We start from the raw sequence: 17,902 nt of genomic DNA on the forward strand, positions 1-17,902 counted from the left end.
TCGAACTAATGTTTATAGTGAAAAATGAGACGATTTACACATTTTACAAGAAAAAAAAAGGCAGCAAAAAGGCCAGGTAAATAATAGTGCTTCATGCAACAAACCATAAATAAAAAAGTTAGGGAAAGAAAATTCAAATAAAAATTCTAATTACACGAAAAAAGATATTATAATCGCCAGTCATGCAGGCCAGCACCTTTCAAGAATCATTGTTCTTTTTCCAATAGACAGACTGGCACCTTGCTTATGCAAGCACACTCTTCCACTAGAAAAATGCACTATGCCACTAGAAAAAAAACCTTGAGTTTCTTGGAATGTAGTCGCATGTGCCGTTGGTGATCACAGTACTTTTTCCCCTGGACTTGTATATTTATTTTTATTTTCTCTATTTCCTGTTTTTGATTACATTTGGTTTCATTAAGCACTCGTTTTTATTACGCTTTCTTGCTGTGCTATCTTCTGATAAACTTTATAAATAATTGCATGTTCGTAATAAACCTTTTAATGAGTTCTTGCTGCTTCACACTATACGCTCTTGCAACATCGCCGAAATAAAAAGAAATATAAGGTGCACAGAGGCATCATAAGGCCCTACAAAGTTACTTGTTGCAGTCTAAAAAAAATGAAGGACGAACAAGACAACCGAGATGATCTCACAACCAAAAGTATAGTGTACATGCCGAGTAAATGCTGGCTGACTAACAGTAAACCGAACACACACAAAAAGGGGACGCACAAACTAATGTATGTTTTCTTACAGGAAATACATCCTTCTATAACCGAGGATATGCTGGCACAAGATTCTCAGGGCCTTTTTAGATCTACAGCTTCCATAATTTCTCTAGACAGTTGATCAGCACATCTGAGCAGAATGCCAGCTTCTTCCTCTACAATACACGCTCGGTTGTCGAGACATGGAAGCGTGAACAGTAGAATGAGAAGCTAGCATTCTGTGCAGCTCGGCTGCCTAGAGGTATTATGGAAGCTGTGCACCTAAATGTGCTGCGAAAATCTTGTGTCAGCATGGCCTCTGCTACCAATATGCTGGGAAAATCTTGTGTCAGCATGGCCTCTGTTACCATGGAGGAAAGAAAAAATAGGAGGAAGGATTGCGTCAGGCAGCCAGCCTTGGCAAGCGAACGCTTCGTGAAGATACAGTCGTGGCCCAAAACATGACCTTTGCGTCGAAATCACGGAGTAAGAATCGAGATTTGCTGAGACGTTTGGTTCCCAGTAGCTATGTCAGTAGTTTTTATTCGGTGCGCGTTTGTTCGGCTTCCCTGCCGTGGTTCCGCCTGCAGAGCGGGAACACTAAAACTAACCGCGAACTTTGACGTGCAATCACGTGTTGGGCCACCAGGTTCGCTTCAATCGCGTTGCGGTATGCTCCCTATCTTTTTCCTTCCTCTATGTTTCTTATGCTTTCAGAGGTGAATGCGTTTTCTGTTGAGATCTGTACGGACACACATCAGTTCTTACTTCTGCTAATTGTGTAACTTCAATTTATTGCTCGTCAACCAGCATTTGCTCGGCATGGTAAATAAACTTTCATGTGTGAGTGCGTCTCATGATCGTCTTGGTCTACAGGACGAAGGTGTTCATTTTTTCTGTTATTCTTCAGTTGCCTTCACCCAAAATATCATGTGCTCGTGACGCCTGCGGCTGAAGGGATGTTCCACATCCGCTATTAAGGTTTGTGAGTAGTAAAACATAAATACCCAAGAAAGTGGATGGCAGAACGGCGCCGCGGTAGCTCAATCGGTAGAGCATTGCATGCGTAATGCGAAGACTTGGGATGGTTCCCAACATGCGGCAAGTTGTCTTTTTTTTCAGCCACTTTAATTTCCGTTAATTTATCATTCCTTTATTTCAATTCCTAGGTACAAGTAATTTCCCCTATGTTGTCCTTGGTGTCATTGTTTGTTGGCTTCTTATGATTAATAAAAATCGGGTCCCTCGGTTAACCACTTTCTTCTCGTTTATAAACATTACATCACATTTAGGTTGTGACCCATCTGGTGTATAAACAAACCTTGCAGAATATGACATGTTGGATTGTTGAAAACAAGGACAATTGTATATATAGCAGTTACTTTAACAACATTTCATTGACCACCTGACAAGAACTTCACTTGGCATAGATTACAACATGTGCACTGAATCTGCAATTTTTTTGCTAATTAATGTGGACGTTACTGTGTAGCTACATTTGAAGACAAAGTTCAATAAATTACTTTGTTGCCACTTATTTTAAACAATGAGTAGGACACTGCGATTGTAACATCAGAACTTGATACAAAAACGCACGCTATAGGATGCAGATAAATGCTGACGACAAACCCCAGAATGTTTGGAGTTATGAAACTTATGAATGTGTACAGTTTCATTCTGTGAACGCTAGTGAGAGGAAAAAAGAAAACTTAATTATGTTCAAGAAACCAGTTTAGAGATATAGTCATTGTTTAACACTTTCGACATGAATAATTATAGCTTGCTATCGACATTGAAGCAGCCTTTCAACAGCAAGAAAATGAATCAGTTTTTCGAGCCTTGGGCATTGAATTGCAAACAATTTAGGCAGACATAAAATTCTGCAAATAGAGTCTGTGTAGGAATACCAGATAGGAATGAACATTGAGGCTTTCCTTTATTCTTAATTTGGCTGAGCACTCTAGTGTGAACTGACTCCCATTAGAATGTCGTAACAAAGTTTATCTAATACCGGTTAAATAACTGACTCGCTTAAGAAATCGGTGTAATTTCTATACATTACAGTGAAAGAACTATAACATCTAAGAACATTAATCATACATTATAGTCTTTCGACAAAACAGGCTAACCATGAGCGGCGTGCGAGGCTGATCAGGAAGGTGAAAAACCGTACGGCAAATGGGCATGCCGTCGGCCTACGTTCCTGCATTCTCCATAGCACGTATTCATACGGTCTTCTTTTTTGAGGTTTACAGTATACCGACCGGGCGAGGCACAGGACAACAAAGTGGACTAGAGGCGTGTCTTTTAGAATACTATAGTGCCACGTAACGGTTTCTACACAACTGACTGCAGCTGCTCAAAAAAAATTGACGTGTCGGCTTTTGTGCCTTATAGAAATATTTAGAGAGGGCTCCTATATATATATTCACAGGAAAATCGCGGACTTATATTCACGGCACACGCACCACGATGGATGAACCAGGCTAGCGCTAAGGATGAATTTCCCAAAATTTTCATACCCCGTACACTAATCACACACAGGTCATTAGCGGCTTCATTCAGGGGTAGACGTGGGCTTTCAGGTTGGCGCTTGTTGCGGCGTTTGGTACAAGAATGTCGCTAAGATCACGAACCACTTATGCACAATCACGAGCAATATGCACACATAATTTCTCCAGAAGCTGACACTGAGCACGGGTAGCACGAGCACCGAACATCGAACGAACATAGAACATCGAACATTCGGAACCATCTTACAAAAACATACCCTGTTAAGTCCCTCACAGATGTTAGAAAAATAACGATGTGGTAGTTTGGGCTTGGTATTACGCAATGGTGAATTTCAGCGCAGATACATACAAGGACAGAAAGAATGAGAGGAAGGACGAACGCCAACTTCCAAAGAAAAGCTTTATCTTCAGCGACCCATGTTTATATTGTCACGTAGTAGTGATGTTCAAGGATACAGTAGCAAAACTGTGAATGATAAAGCTAACCTTCTTGGGGCAAACCTGTCCTCCCCCCCCAAAAAAAGTAGGAAATGTACAACGATAGCGGCGAGCGCATTCGGCGATCGTCGAAAACATGATCTCCGGGTCAAGCACGTCGGCTTTTATACATGATTCGTCGAAGGTTTCTTGAAGACACGCTCGTGCCCGCGTGTCTTCCAGAAAGAACTACACAATTCGCGTTGCTCATAAAATCATATTCATACAATCAGATAGAATCGATAACATTAAAGAAACAGTTGGTACATGCAGGCACATCCCGCGCTGAGTGACAACGTTTAAAATCTGTTTGCGACGGTGATAATCGGCGAACTGAGAAAGATAAACAAGTACACCTGTCAAAAGGACCCTCTTACAAAGCATCATACTGGTGCTATGCACATAAGAGCGAAAAACAAAAGCACACTTAGTAAAAGTAACAAAGCAATAAAGAAACAAAGTCCAGAAGTTGGATAGCGCTGCTAGAACGGCTTCAGGCGCACAACAGGTCGTGAGCGGCGCCGCTGCGATTGCGAAATGCCGTCTGGCGCGACCTCATAGTCCAGCGCACCAATCCGTTGGATGATCTTGTAGGGTCTGAAAGAGGGGTGTAAAAGCTTCTAAGTCCTCTACGACGTGCCGGGGCTCAAAGTCTAACACGATCGCCTGGTTGGTTTTCCGTGTAGCATCGTCGAAGATTGTAGTACCGGCTCTCGTTCATCCGCTGGTTCTTCATGCGTAGGCGGCAGAGCTGTCGGGCGTCTCGGGTGCGCTGGAAATAACCGGCAGCGTCGAGATTCTCTTCGCCGGTGCATAGCGTCAAGTGTCGTTGCCGGTTACCTTCCGTAAAACAGCTTGAACGGCGTTACCTGCATTGTTTCTTGCACTGTCGTGTTGTAAGCGAAAGTTACCGACGGCAAAACGGCATCCCACATGTTGTGCTCGACGTCGATGTACATTTCCAGCATGTCTTGTTCAGCAGCTTCGTAAAACCATTCATGTACAAGTAGTAGTCAGTTGTCCTCCTGCGGCTTGTCTGGCTGTATTTCAGATTGGCTCGAGTTAACTCTGCTGTAAAGGCCGTTCTTCTGTTGGCGAAGAGGACTTCTTAGGCACCATGTCGCAACAGGATATTTTGGACGAAGAATTTTGCGACTTTGGCCGCACCACATTTAGGCAGAGCATTCGTTTCGGCGTAGTGGGCAATGTATTCGGTGGCCACGGCGCTCCACTTATTTGTAGATGTTGACGTCGGAACGGGTCCTAACAATTCCATCCTGATCTGCTGAAATGGTAGGCAAGGAGGTCCGACCGGTTGTAGTAATTCTGCTGGCCTTGTCGGTGGTGTCTTGCGTCGCTGGCAGTTTCGGCATGTCTTGACGTAACCAGCGACGTCGGCTGTCAGACGGGGCCAGTAATACCGTTCCTGTATCATCGATAGCGTCTGTGAGAATCCGAGGTGCCCAGCGGCCGGATCTTCAGGTAGGACATGCAGTACCTCTGGACGCGGTGCTGAGGGAACAACAGTAAGGTAGCTGAGTTGTGACGGACAGCTTTTTGTGGTGCTAGTTGTTATACATGTGCTGCGCGTCGCGACATTTCCTATCATTGCACAGCTTCATAAACTTCTGAAGTGCGGAGAACACAAGTTTATCTTTGCAGTACTCTGCAATTTTCTTGACGTTATGCAGCAGCTTCTGAATTGACCGTATGATAGCCACTTTTTTGTCTGTCAGATGAAGCGACCACATGACAATCACTCGGCGCACGCACCTTTCTGAGAGATTCCGCAACGGAAGAATGTACATGCAAAGGATACCCTGCTTTTGTGAAATGCTTGGATTGGTAAAGAAAACTAGCTTCTATTTGATTAGGACAGAAATTCTGGAGCCCATTCAGAAAACAAAAATAACCGATCGATTTCTTGACAAGTTTCGAATGCGCGGAAGCGTACGAAATAACTGGCTTCTTGCTACGAAGTTTGTAACACCAACACGCATGCTCTGGGTGAAAAACTAGCTTAACGTCAAGGAATTTAAGAGAGCTTTTAGTGGGTAAATCACACGTCAATTCAAGAGGCTTGAGGCATATCCTAAATGACCCGAAAATATTAAGAGCCTGCGTCTGCACAGCATCTGAAACCTTGTCAAGGCAAATGGCCTAGTCATTGACGCACCTAAAGACTTTTGCCACTGGCTTGTCTTCCAAATAAATCAGAAATTCGTCTAAGTAGCCCAGAAGCATATCACAGAATGCGTGCTAAGTATGATCCGATACAAATTCCTTTTTTCTGAAGGTAAGCCTTTCCATTCTATTGAGTGCATGTCGACTTCAAGTCAAAACGATAGAAGTCCTAAAAGTTACCTACAGAAGCGCAGGAATAGCTTTGAAACCTTACGAAACAATTATTGTCAATGCACTCGTCTACAGTATACACTTCCGCAATACCAAATGGAATAAAATCCGAGAAATGGTCACCTTTTAGATATCCGCATTGCGACCGGTGTCTTAGCAGCATGTCCAAGACAGAGCTTTCAGCAGAGTCAAATGAGTGATATGTTTGTCTAGAGCGATCGTATTCAAGCTTTACATAATTTCTTGGAGTGCGTGCCAAGGCGGAACACCCTTATTGCTCAACTATAAATGATATAGCCTCTGCTACATTCTATCATAACCGACTTACACAAAGAGAGCCTTCTTCGCAGCGTGTAAGTAGCCTCGACAAGGAAATGGGTGTTCCGCTTTTTCAGCATTGTTTGATGACCCCCACGAAGCCGTTGCCGCTGTGGAATTGGCAGTTGTTATAACGTGATCACGAACGCATTTTGGGATGAAACCCCCAGCGAGGTCATCGCAGACCTTCAGGCCCGAAATTCCGAAGTCCCCATCATTCATGCCCGACGTATGGGGAAAACACGCTCAATCCTTATCACCTTCGCCTACGGACCAGTTCCGAGGAAAATCATCTACGGCGGCGGTGTCCACCTATGCACGGTCTACCAGGGACACATCGACACCTGTGCGAACTGCAGAAAACCAGGACATCGAGCAGATCTATGTACCCTGCCCCGCTCCCACCGATGCCCAAGATGTGGCGAAACTCATGAAAGAGTGGACCCCCCAACCTTCGCTCCACAATGCATTCTCTGCGGTGGAGGACATCTGACCGGAACAAGTGGATACAAAGCAAATCGAAGAAGTCCTACTACACGCCAGCCGCGGTCCACTCAAAAGAAGACAGAAAATCGTCAACACCATCGATCCAGTCCCGGCCCGCGTCGACGCTCCGGCAGCACAGCTTCTCGCTCTTCGGACGCTCGACATCTCACATGGGCCGACCTGGCCGCCGGAAGACATACCCCCCCCCCCTCTCAACCAGCCTCCCGAAGCATTACAACAGGAACGGGAGCTCCGGGCCCTCAGGAAAGAGGTAAGTCGCCTTGCTTCCCTCGTCCATACCCAACCCCCGACACAATCAGGCCTCCCTAACTCCACTCTACCCCCCGAGACAGAATTTCCCAGCAAACCCAGCACGAAAAAACAGCGAACCACACAGGAAATACCACCCCCTCAGTTGACACACATGCATGCCAAACTCGCAGCGCTTGAGGCTAAATTCGATCGTAAACTACAACAACTCGAAACAAGCCTCGAAACTAAACTCACTCACTTCGTAGAAACCCTCACGGAGAAATTAGAGCAACGCATGGATGTTACGCTTAACAAGATGTTCGAAAACATATAACACCGCTTGACACAAATGCGCCCTTCCATACCCTCGCGACCCACGCTTCAGCCTACACAATTCACCCCTCCTGACCAACACATTCCAATGGACACGCAACTAACCCCCTCTCCGCCCCCCCCACGCTCCAGTATGGGGGCGCGGGGAAATAATAACCTACAAATTCTAACTTGGAATTGCCGTGGCTTCCGGGGCAAGCGTGTACCTCTGCAGCTTTTACTTCCCACGCTCACTCCTCAGCCCCAAATACTTTTACTCCAAGACGCTACACATTGCGCAACACTTCCCAGCTACACCTTGGTACATTCGGACGCCACAGACAAACCCAGGGCGTCCACACTCATACACCGTAGCATCGCTCACAGAGTACACCATATCGCTTCAGAGACGCCCTGCATGATCACTGAAATCATACACCATAAACACACGTTACCATCCATATTTATTGTCAACATTTATTACCTCCCATCACACCCGATGGCGTCTCTAGAGTCCCTACTTCGGTCGATCCACCGACTGGCAGGAAAGCACCCGCGGTTAGTCGGCGGAGACTTCAACAGTCAACATACAGACTGGGGATACAAAACAACACACCAAGGTCGCAGGCTCTGGCTGCTCCTCCAGAACCTCCACCTCACCGTACACAGCAACTTCCTGACGCCCACTCGGATCGGCAATAGCGTGAGTATGGACACCAGCCCGGACCTGGTGCTGACCCACTCTCTCCGAGGCATCACCTGGACCAGAACACAATACACACTAGGCAGTGATCATTACATTATACAGGTCACTGTCCCATACAAACAACCCTGTCACACTTACATGACACACAAACTCATAAACTTGGACTCTCTCCGCACCACTCGGGCGGCCCGCTCTGATACCCCTATTTCCGATATCGTCACCTGGGTGAAATCACTCCAGAATGAAGTCCAACGCAATACAAAAATTATTGAAACCCTTACAGAAACCCTTACATTAGAAACCCGACTCGCCCACCTCTGGGAGGCCTATCACAGCCTCCTAGAACGGTGGAAGAGGAATAAGCTAAACAGGACACTTAAAAAGCGGCTGGCCGCGCTGCAAACCCAAATCCAACAACATTCTGAGGAGCTCTGCCGGTCCAACTGGGGCCAGATATGCGACAGCATTGCTGGGAACCTGTCCACCAAGCGGGCCTGGCAACTCCTTCGCCACCTTATAGATCCGACGCAGACAAAAAAAGCAACACAACACCATGTAACGAGACTCATCCACGCACACATAGACAACCCTGACAGCCTTATAGACACACTTCAAAAAACCTACACCTCCCCAGGCACACCGACTCGCTTGCCTCCCTATACAGGGCAGCCCGACTCCACACTGGACACGGACATAACGGAGACGGAAGTCAGAGCGGCCCTCCTGACTCTCCGCACCAGCTCCACACCAGCTCCGTACCTGGCGCCGACCAGGTAACCAAATCCATGCTTCGTAATCTGGATGATCAATCCATCACACAGATTACGGACTACTTCAACCAGTGTTGGAAGGAGGGCATCCTCCCCAGTCCTGGCGTCATGCGAAGGTCATTTTCATACCCAAACCCAACAAACCACTTACACTCTAAAACTTTCGCCCAATCTCGCTAACCTCATGCCTCGGAAAGCTTTTCGAGCCTGTAGTATTATCGAGACTCACACAACACATGGCGGAAAACGACCTTTCCCTCATAGCATGGTGGGCTTCCGCCCCCCCTTTATCCGCGCGGGATGCCATGCTACAACTTACGCACGACATTTTCGACCCCCTTATTCCTGGTCACACAAAGGCAGTCTTGGCTTTGGACCTCTCCAAAGCCTTTGATCGCGTAGAACACCAAGCGATCATGACTGCCCTCTCACCACTGGATGTAGGTGCACGTACGTACACCTGTATTGAAGCATTCCTGACCGACCGCACGGCTAAGATACACTTTGTTCCACTCACCGCCCTATCTTTTACTTTACGGAGTGTTGGCACCCCGCAAGGGCCCGTTCTGTCCCCCTTTCTATTTAATATCACCCTAATCCCCCTGGCCCGACAATTGGCAATCATACCCCATCTCAAACACACCCTCTATGCCGACGACATCACGCTGTGGACAACCCACGGCAGCGACGGCGACATAGAGGACACTGCAGTCTGCAGCCACCCTGAGCCAAAATTATGCGGCCAGTATCGGTCCTTCTCGCTCCCCAGAAAAATCCGAACTACTACTCATCAGACCTCGTAATCGCTGCTCCCCATGCTCCCCCATCACGATCGAGCTGGACGGACGCCCAGTGCCGGAGGTTGAAACCCTCCGCATACAGGGACTCCATATCCAGAGTGATGGTAAAAACACCACCACCCTGAGGAAACTCAAGCAGATTGCAGGTGGGATTTCACACCTCATTCGCCGGGTTTCAGCCCACCACAGAGGCATGAAGGAGCGCGACTTATGTCGCCTCATCCATGCCTTCGTCCTCAGCCGTGTGCTTTACACAACCCCATATTTACACTTATCCCGACACGGTTCTAATGCCCTAGATGCCTTAATATGCAAGGCGTACAAAGTAGCACTAAAACTGCCCATTAACACACCCACAGACCGACTACTCGGCCTGGGCCTCCACAACACTATCGGGGAACTTGCAGAAGCCCACCGACAGGCGCAATACATTCGCCTGACACAGACATCCACTGGGCGGCACGTCCTGGACTCCCTCGGGATCCGGATACCGGCCAACGACCCTACACTACTCGCCACCCCACGCCACATCTACCGGGAGCTGCTTATTAAGCCGCTCCCGAGGAACATGCACCCACAACACCACGAGGAGCGCCGCCGAGCTCGAGCTAAGGCGCTCCACCGCTATTAGGGCCCCTAACCGGACGCCGTATGGGTGGACGCCGCATGCATCATCCCCACTCATCACACTACCCCTCCCCCCACACACTTCCCCAGAAGCTGCAGAGGAAGCTGCGATTGCCATTGCCATCACCCATACGGAAGCCCGGTACATAATAACAGATTCAAGAACAGCTATACTGAATTTTGCACGAGGCCGAGTTCATGTTCCTGCTTTTCCATACTGGACTCGCCCGTTGCACCTCCACCCCGCCATGTGGAGCTGATATGGGTGCCTGCGCACTCCGGGAATCCCGGAAACGAGGTTGCCAACCTTTTAGCCCGAGGTTCTATTAACCAGGCTCAGGTGGCCTCCGATCCGGGATTCACGAAGGGGCGCATGCACTCTTTCACCGATCTGACGCAGGCTTTTAGAGCCGCACGTCGGATCTACCATCACCTCACCCATTTCTAGACAACAGACATGCGTCACATTGGAGGCGTCTCCAGACGCACACACTCCCCTCCCCTGTCACCCTATTCCATTACCATCCATCTTTCCCCACCCCCGCTAGCGCCCTCCGTACCGAACCGTTCGCATCCGCCATCCACATCCTCTCGCTTTGCCCGGCGGATACTCCCCCACGGGGCCTGGAGCACCTGACATCGTGGGAGGACTGGGAGATCGTGCTCCGCTCTGAGGACCCGGCAATGCAGACCATCGCGACCAGCCGGGCTGCCAGTGTTATGGACCTACGGAACATAAACCCTTGAGTGGAGTACGGTCGTGCGGGGACCCAGGGGCCTGCGTGCCCCGAACACCTTTATTTGAATAAAGTTTTTAAGAACAACAACAGAACGTGACACTTGGTTTGTAGGGGTGACAAAGCAGGTTCCGGAGATGCACATTAGAATGCGCTTTCTCGAATTCCAAGCAAAGTATCCGCACCAGTATGACTACACTCACACGTCAAAGGCACCTGCCGGCGTATCCTATGCGGCACTTGCTGAATCCTTTTCTGGATCAGATGAACTTCATCCGGCTATGACTATATTCGCGGCTTAGGCGTATGCAGTGTTGTCGGCTCTCAAATGTACCAAGCGAACAAACATAATAAAGGTATTATATTCACGGGCTCCTTAAGGGTACTAAGATCTGTAATGTCGCTAGTGAAAACAAAATATCCTGTAATCATTGGTCTTTATACACTTCTACGTACAACGTATATCTCTAACAAGGGTATACTGTATACTGGCTACCTGGGCATAGAGGTGCTGCGGCCAATATACTGGCAGACAAAACCGCCACATCGATGATTACACAAGCCTGGATACAATAGTTACTTCTTTATAGCTGTTCCTGCCATAGACTTGAAGCCTTTCATTCGGAGACAGTTTAGGAGCTATTGGCAGTGCTTACGTTAAACTGAAACGTCCAATAAGCCGCGTGTGATTAGGCTGAAGTTAGGAAAATGGCCACCCATTTGAAGAACACAATGAACAAAGGTCATCATCTAACGACTTAGAGTCGGCCACACTTATTACACACTCGTACCTTTTTACTCGTGACAAGCCATCTATCTGGGGTAAATGGATCACGAAGTTAACTGTCCTGGATGTGTTCATAGTATGTCGCGAAGTAGAAGCTCATAGATTGAAGCATATTCCTGTACCATGCCGTCAGCAAATCTCGTTTCCTACATCAATGTTACTAGTGTATTCTGTGCTACTTGACAATAATGAACCTTAGCTTTTTAAATGATGTTCATATGCGGCGTGATGTCTACCCAAATGATCCGTAGGACAGCCTCAAATTTTGCTGCAGCGATAGTATTATTTAATGCACGTGCTTCCCGGCTTTACACTCAAGGGCCCAGGTGAAGTGTGCTACTTGCATATTCCTACATTTTTATGTGCTGACCACTTCAAAACATGTATTTTATGTAAAAAAAAAACACGTCACATTTAATTCTAATAATCTAATGGGTATAGATGTTGCGCAATCATACAGCGAATTATTTTTAGCCATACAGCGACTTGTTTTTTTTTTCCATACGGCACCACCCTACGCCGACACAAAACACCGCCGCCGCCACCGCGCCATAGAAGCACCTGCCGCTACCGCTGCTGCAGCCGCGCCGGCACCTCCGATGAGCGTGTTGTTAAACTACAGAAGAGAACGCCACGTGCAGAGGTGGCGTCACCAAAACCGCAGCTACAGCCGCGCCGGCATCTCTGACGCGCGCGACGTTATAACCATAGAAGCCCAGTGATTGTGCAGAGGCGCCGTCGTCACACTCCCCCCTCTCGTTATCCGTCAAATAGGATTTAAAGTAAATAAAGAGCCTGAAGGCCAACTTGCTACACTAAGTGCCCTTTCTTATATATATAGTTCACCGCCGCCCATACCGTTCAACGGCAAATCATTACGGGCAACGTTGATGACATGCTCAAAAGAGACGTCATACGGCCGTCGTCCAGTACTTGGTTGTCTCGTGTTGTGTTCATCCGCTTACGATTTGCGATCAGATACGGTTTTGCGCCGGTTAACGAGCAATGGATAACATCATGTGCAGAGACGTATATCCGTTGCCTAGAATCGACGATGCGATTGACTCCCTCCAGGGCGCTGCATATTTCTGAAGTCTAGACCTCTGATCCGGGTATTGGCAAATACCTATGCATGAGGCGGACAAGGGCAAGACAGGCTTTACAACACCCGATGGACTTTACGAGTCTAACGTAAAGCTCTTCGGTTTATGAAATGCTCCTACAACATTTGAACGAATGCTAGACATAGTTTTACGCGGCCTTAAGTGCCCGACCTGATTGTGTTATTTAGATGACATTGTTATTTCTTCTACCACTTTTCTCCAACACCTTGAGCGCTTGGACGAACTTCTGAGATGCATCACTAACGCTGAACTCCTACTCAGCACAACAAAATTCCTTTTTGCCAGAAAAAACATGACAGTGTTGAACCACCTTATCAGTAAAGATGGCGTTCAACCAGATCTTGACAAGGTTGCTGCCGTGCTTCTGTTCCCTCACCTCGAAAATTAAAAACAATTAAGAAGTTTCTTGGCCCTGGCATCCTACTTCCGCCGCTTCATCAGTTATTATGTTGCCATGACGTCGCTACTGCACTAGCTGCTGATGCCGGGCACAGCTTTCCCTCGGACAGACGACTACAAACTTTCTTTTCCAGCCCTCAAGCAAGCGTTAACATCCCACCTCGTCCTCTGTCACTTCGATGAGAACGCAGCAATTTGTTTGCACGACGACGCTAGTAACCATGGTATCGGTTCTGTCGTTCTACGGCGAGATACTACCTCATGAGAGAGGGTTGTTGCTTATACCAGCCGCAAATCAACGGCTGCCGAGCAGGACTATACTCCATAACTGAGCAGGAGTGCCTCGAAGTAGTTTTGGCCATCCAAAAATTTCGGCCATATCTTTATGGACGCCACCTCACTGTCATCACCGACCATCGCGGCATATGCTGGCTGTCGTCATTGAAAATTTTGTTTGGGCACCTTGGTCGCTGGGTGCTCCGATTGGAAGTGTACGATTTTGACGTTGCGTACAAGTCTGAAAGAAAAAAAACATCAGGATGCCGACGCTCTGTCTGGCTTCCCCCTGCCACTATTACCTTCGAGCACGTCTCTGCATTGTTCGCCATTTGATGATGAGGCTACGTCTCCACATAAGCTTACTTCAAGTCGCGTCGCTCAGTTCGCCTCGAGTCAACGTTCTGATCCATACAGCAGGCGCATTATCCACCGCCTGTTCGCAACTGCTCTTGCACCGCATGACGGATTGCGTCAACAATTCAGACTATTTCAACTCGAAAATAATATGCTGCACCGCTACATTTCCGACACCGACGGATACCACTGGGTACCTGTGCCACGTTCGCTCCGCACACAAGTATTTCAAGCGTTTCACTACAACCCATCGGGTTTTCACATTACGTACAACCGCGTTAGGAGCCGTTTCTTTTGGCCAGGGGTGTCTGCCTTTGCAGCCAAGTATGTCACCTCTTGCGTCGAGTGTCAACGGCGGAAACAACGGACTTCGCCTCCTGCTGGCCTTTTACAGCCCATCCCGACACACTTTTGTCATCGTTGGGAAAGTCATGGTCGGGTCTCTGTCCGTAACTTCAGCAGGTCATTGGTGAATCGTGGCAGCAATCGACCATCTCACACGGTACGCAGAAACCGCTCCTCTACGCTCTTGTTCGGAGTCACACGTTGGCGCGTTATTTTCTAGACGCCATGGGGCTGCGTCACGTGCACCTCGTGTACTGTTGAGTGATCGCGGTATCAATTTCATGTCAACTATTATCATGGAAGTACTCAAGAGAGAGAGAGAGAGAGATGCAAATGAGAGGAAGGCAGGGAGGTTAACCAGACTTAAAACGTCCGGTTTGCTACCCTGCACTAGGGGAAGGGAAAGGGGAAGTAAAGACGGAAAGAAGAGCGTGACAAAAATAAAAGCGAAAAAATATGAAAAGGGACGAAATGGGGTCATTACAGTCTTTCTAATAGGCCACTGTCACGTAGAAAAGTCAACAGAGCCTTGACCGGATGTACTCAAAGTTTGTGGCACAGTTCATAAGACGACATCCGTATATCACCCTCAAACAAATGGCCTCAAATAAACAGATCGATTTTATCGCACGCTAACGGATATGATATCAATGTATATCGGGTCAAACCACGCCAACTGGCACAAACCTTTCCCTTTTGTGACGTTTGCTGACAACACCGCTACCCAACGAACTACGGGTACTCGCCCTTTTACCTCGTTTACGGTCGTTCGCTGTCATTCAGCATCGACGCCGCTTTCTTAAATGCCCCAACTAACACCTAGACTAGTACACCCGAACAGTTCGTCTCGAGACTTGACGAATTTCGCCAAAGCGCTCGCCTCAACACAGAAGTCAGTCAGCTAGATCGCAAGCAAAATTACATCTTTCATCGAGACGTCTCCTTTCGTCCTGGAGGGAAAGTACTCCATTAGACGCCCATTCGTACACCCGGATTGCGTGAGAAGTTTGAATCACTCTTCCTTGGACCCTACATTATTACTCAACAAACACCCCCAGTGAACTATCGTGTTGCTCTCGTTGAGGTTTCTTCAGGCCGTCGTTACCATGGTTCAGAGATGGTACACGTTTCGTGTTTCAAACTATTCGTTCGGCGTTTCCTTCCTGGTTAAGTCGCGGCCTGGCTGGCTGCTTGCCCGCGCAGGGAAATTAGTGTGAGCATTATTCAAGCGCTTCATCTTCTCATGTGTGCATACTCATAATCACAGTTTTTGGACCTATATTGTGGGTCTCTCGCTTGAAAAAATAGTCTGTCGGCCTGAACTTTGTCGCACACAATGTATGTACGTACATATATATATATATATATATATATATATATATATAAAGAAGAAAGGGCATCAGCAGAGGAGCCCGATTTTTATTAGTCATATCATAAGAAGCCAACAAACACTGACACCAAGGACAACATAGGGGAAATTACTTGTGCTTAATAAATGAAATAAAGAAACGATAAATTAATGGAAATTAAAGTGGATGAGAAAACAACTTGCCGCAGGTAGGAACCGAACCCACAACCTTCGGATTTTGCGTGCGATGCTCTACCAATTGAGCTACTGCGGCGCTGTTTTCCCATCCACTATCTTGGGTATTTGTGTGTCCTAGTAGAACCTTGGGAGTGTTAGCCAGCGCCACCACTCACAGACCTTGGCGGTGGACGTGGAACGTCCTTTTTGCTGCAGGCGTCACGAGAACGTGATCTTTTTTGGGGTGAAGGCAACTGGTCAATAAACCCACATATGCTACCCGAAGGCATCAATGTAGCCGGATTCGAGACCCTCGTTATGTAATAAACGAGAATAAAGGGGGTTAGCAGAGGGGCCTGATTTTTATTAGTCATATCATAAGAAGCCAACAAACACTGACACCAAGGATAACATAGGGGAAATTACTTGTGCTTAATAAATGAAATAAAGAAACGATAAATTAATGGAAATTAAAGTGGATGAGAAAACAACTTGCCGCAGGTGGGAACAGAACCCACAACCGAAACGAAGCGAAACAACCGCGAAATGCGAAGGTTGTGAGTTCGGTTCCCACCTGGGGCAAGTTGTTTTTTCATCCACTTTAATTGTCATTAATTTATCGTTTCTTTATTTCATTTATTAAGCACAAGTAATTTCGCCTATGTTGTCCTTGGTGTCAGTGTTTGTTGGCTTCTTATGATATGACTATATATATATATATATATATATATATATATATATATATATATATATATATATATATATATATATATATATATATATATATATATATATATATATATATATATATATGTAGCGTTTCTCATGCAACGCCGAATTTATTTGGTTGTATTGGGACACAAGATATTCAACTTTTGGAAGTTGGCAGAATTCTTGAAGCCTGCTTCACCTCCGCCGGGTGTCGGCCCGGTACTGCACTATCTTCCGGATCGGCCCACGCATTCCTGTCCACGCGCCGTGGTAATGATGTCAGCCTATCAGCCGGCCACGGTACGCCCCCTGGGAACGCATACAGGGCATGCCTACGGGCGCTAGAAGTACACAACTTTGCTGTAAAATGTATGATTTCATCATGTATGCAGCCCATATGTATGCTGCCCCAACAGCATCGCTGGTAATACGTGCCCATATTAATGCTGCGGCCGCACGAATTGGTTGCACAGATACGTGTGTTGGGTCTTAAAATACTTGAACAAAAGTTTCATGATATCTGTGCAGACGCTAGCTATTCCTGACAATTGATGATGTGCAATAGTGCTGCAAATGAAAAAAAAATCTGGTTCTGAGTCAGGCCCTAACAAATACAGGCCAGTGGGACTCAGTAGCACTCGCCGTAAGATTTTGGAACACGTAACTTACAAAGCGAGTGTCGCTAACGTTGATAGCAGAGATAGTATCGCTAACGAGGTTGATAGTAGAGATCAAACTGGTGCTGTTTTATACTTCTCCAAAGCCTTTGATGTTGTTGCTCACATTCATTTATTCGCGAAACTTCAGGCTTACGGTATTCATAAAAGTGCCGTATCCTGTATTTCATGTCATCTTAACATTAGTAAACAAACTGTGACTGTAAGTTCCACATCTCCGAGAAATTGACAGTCTTTTTGGGTGTTCCGCAAGGAGTTTTTGGCCCCATATTATTTTCGATTTGTATAGATGACATCCAATGCTGTGTTCCCCCAACAGTGCATGCCCGATTGTTGCAGATGAGTGCGCCATATATAGATCAGTAATTCCCTGGTCAGAACAACTGCCATTTGTCGCAAAGCTGAAGCTAAATGTCACTACTGAGAAGAAAACTGCATGAAACAACACCCCATGTCAAACTGGAAGCTTAAGAATATTTTATGTTACCCATCTGAAAATACACTGATATATCTTCAAGCCCGTATGAGGAATGTTTAAATGATAATTTAGAACAAATAAAACAATTAGCAGTCCGCTTCAAATGTTCAGAACACTCACGGTGGATCAGCGTTAGCCATTTAAGCTAAGCTAAATCCA

General features: G+C 46.8%; 1 non-coding gene across 1 annotated transcript; it reads right to left on the bottom strand.

The window, feature by feature from the left end:
* Nucleotides 1-15,901: 15,901 nt before the first annotated feature.
* TRNAL-CAA (transfer RNA leucine (anticodon CAA)) lies at nucleotides 15,902-15,974 on the bottom strand. Its single transcript has one exon. It is a non-coding gene; the product is annotated as a tRNA-Leu (tRNA).
* Nucleotides 15,975-17,902: the final 1,928 nt, after the last annotated feature.

Source organism: Dermacentor variabilis, chromosome 3, assembly GCF_050947875.1.
Source record: "Dermacentor variabilis isolate Ectoservices chromosome 3, ASM5094787v1, whole genome shotgun sequence".
NCBI lineage: Eukaryota > Metazoa > Arthropoda > Arachnida > Ixodida > Ixodidae > Dermacentor > Dermacentor variabilis.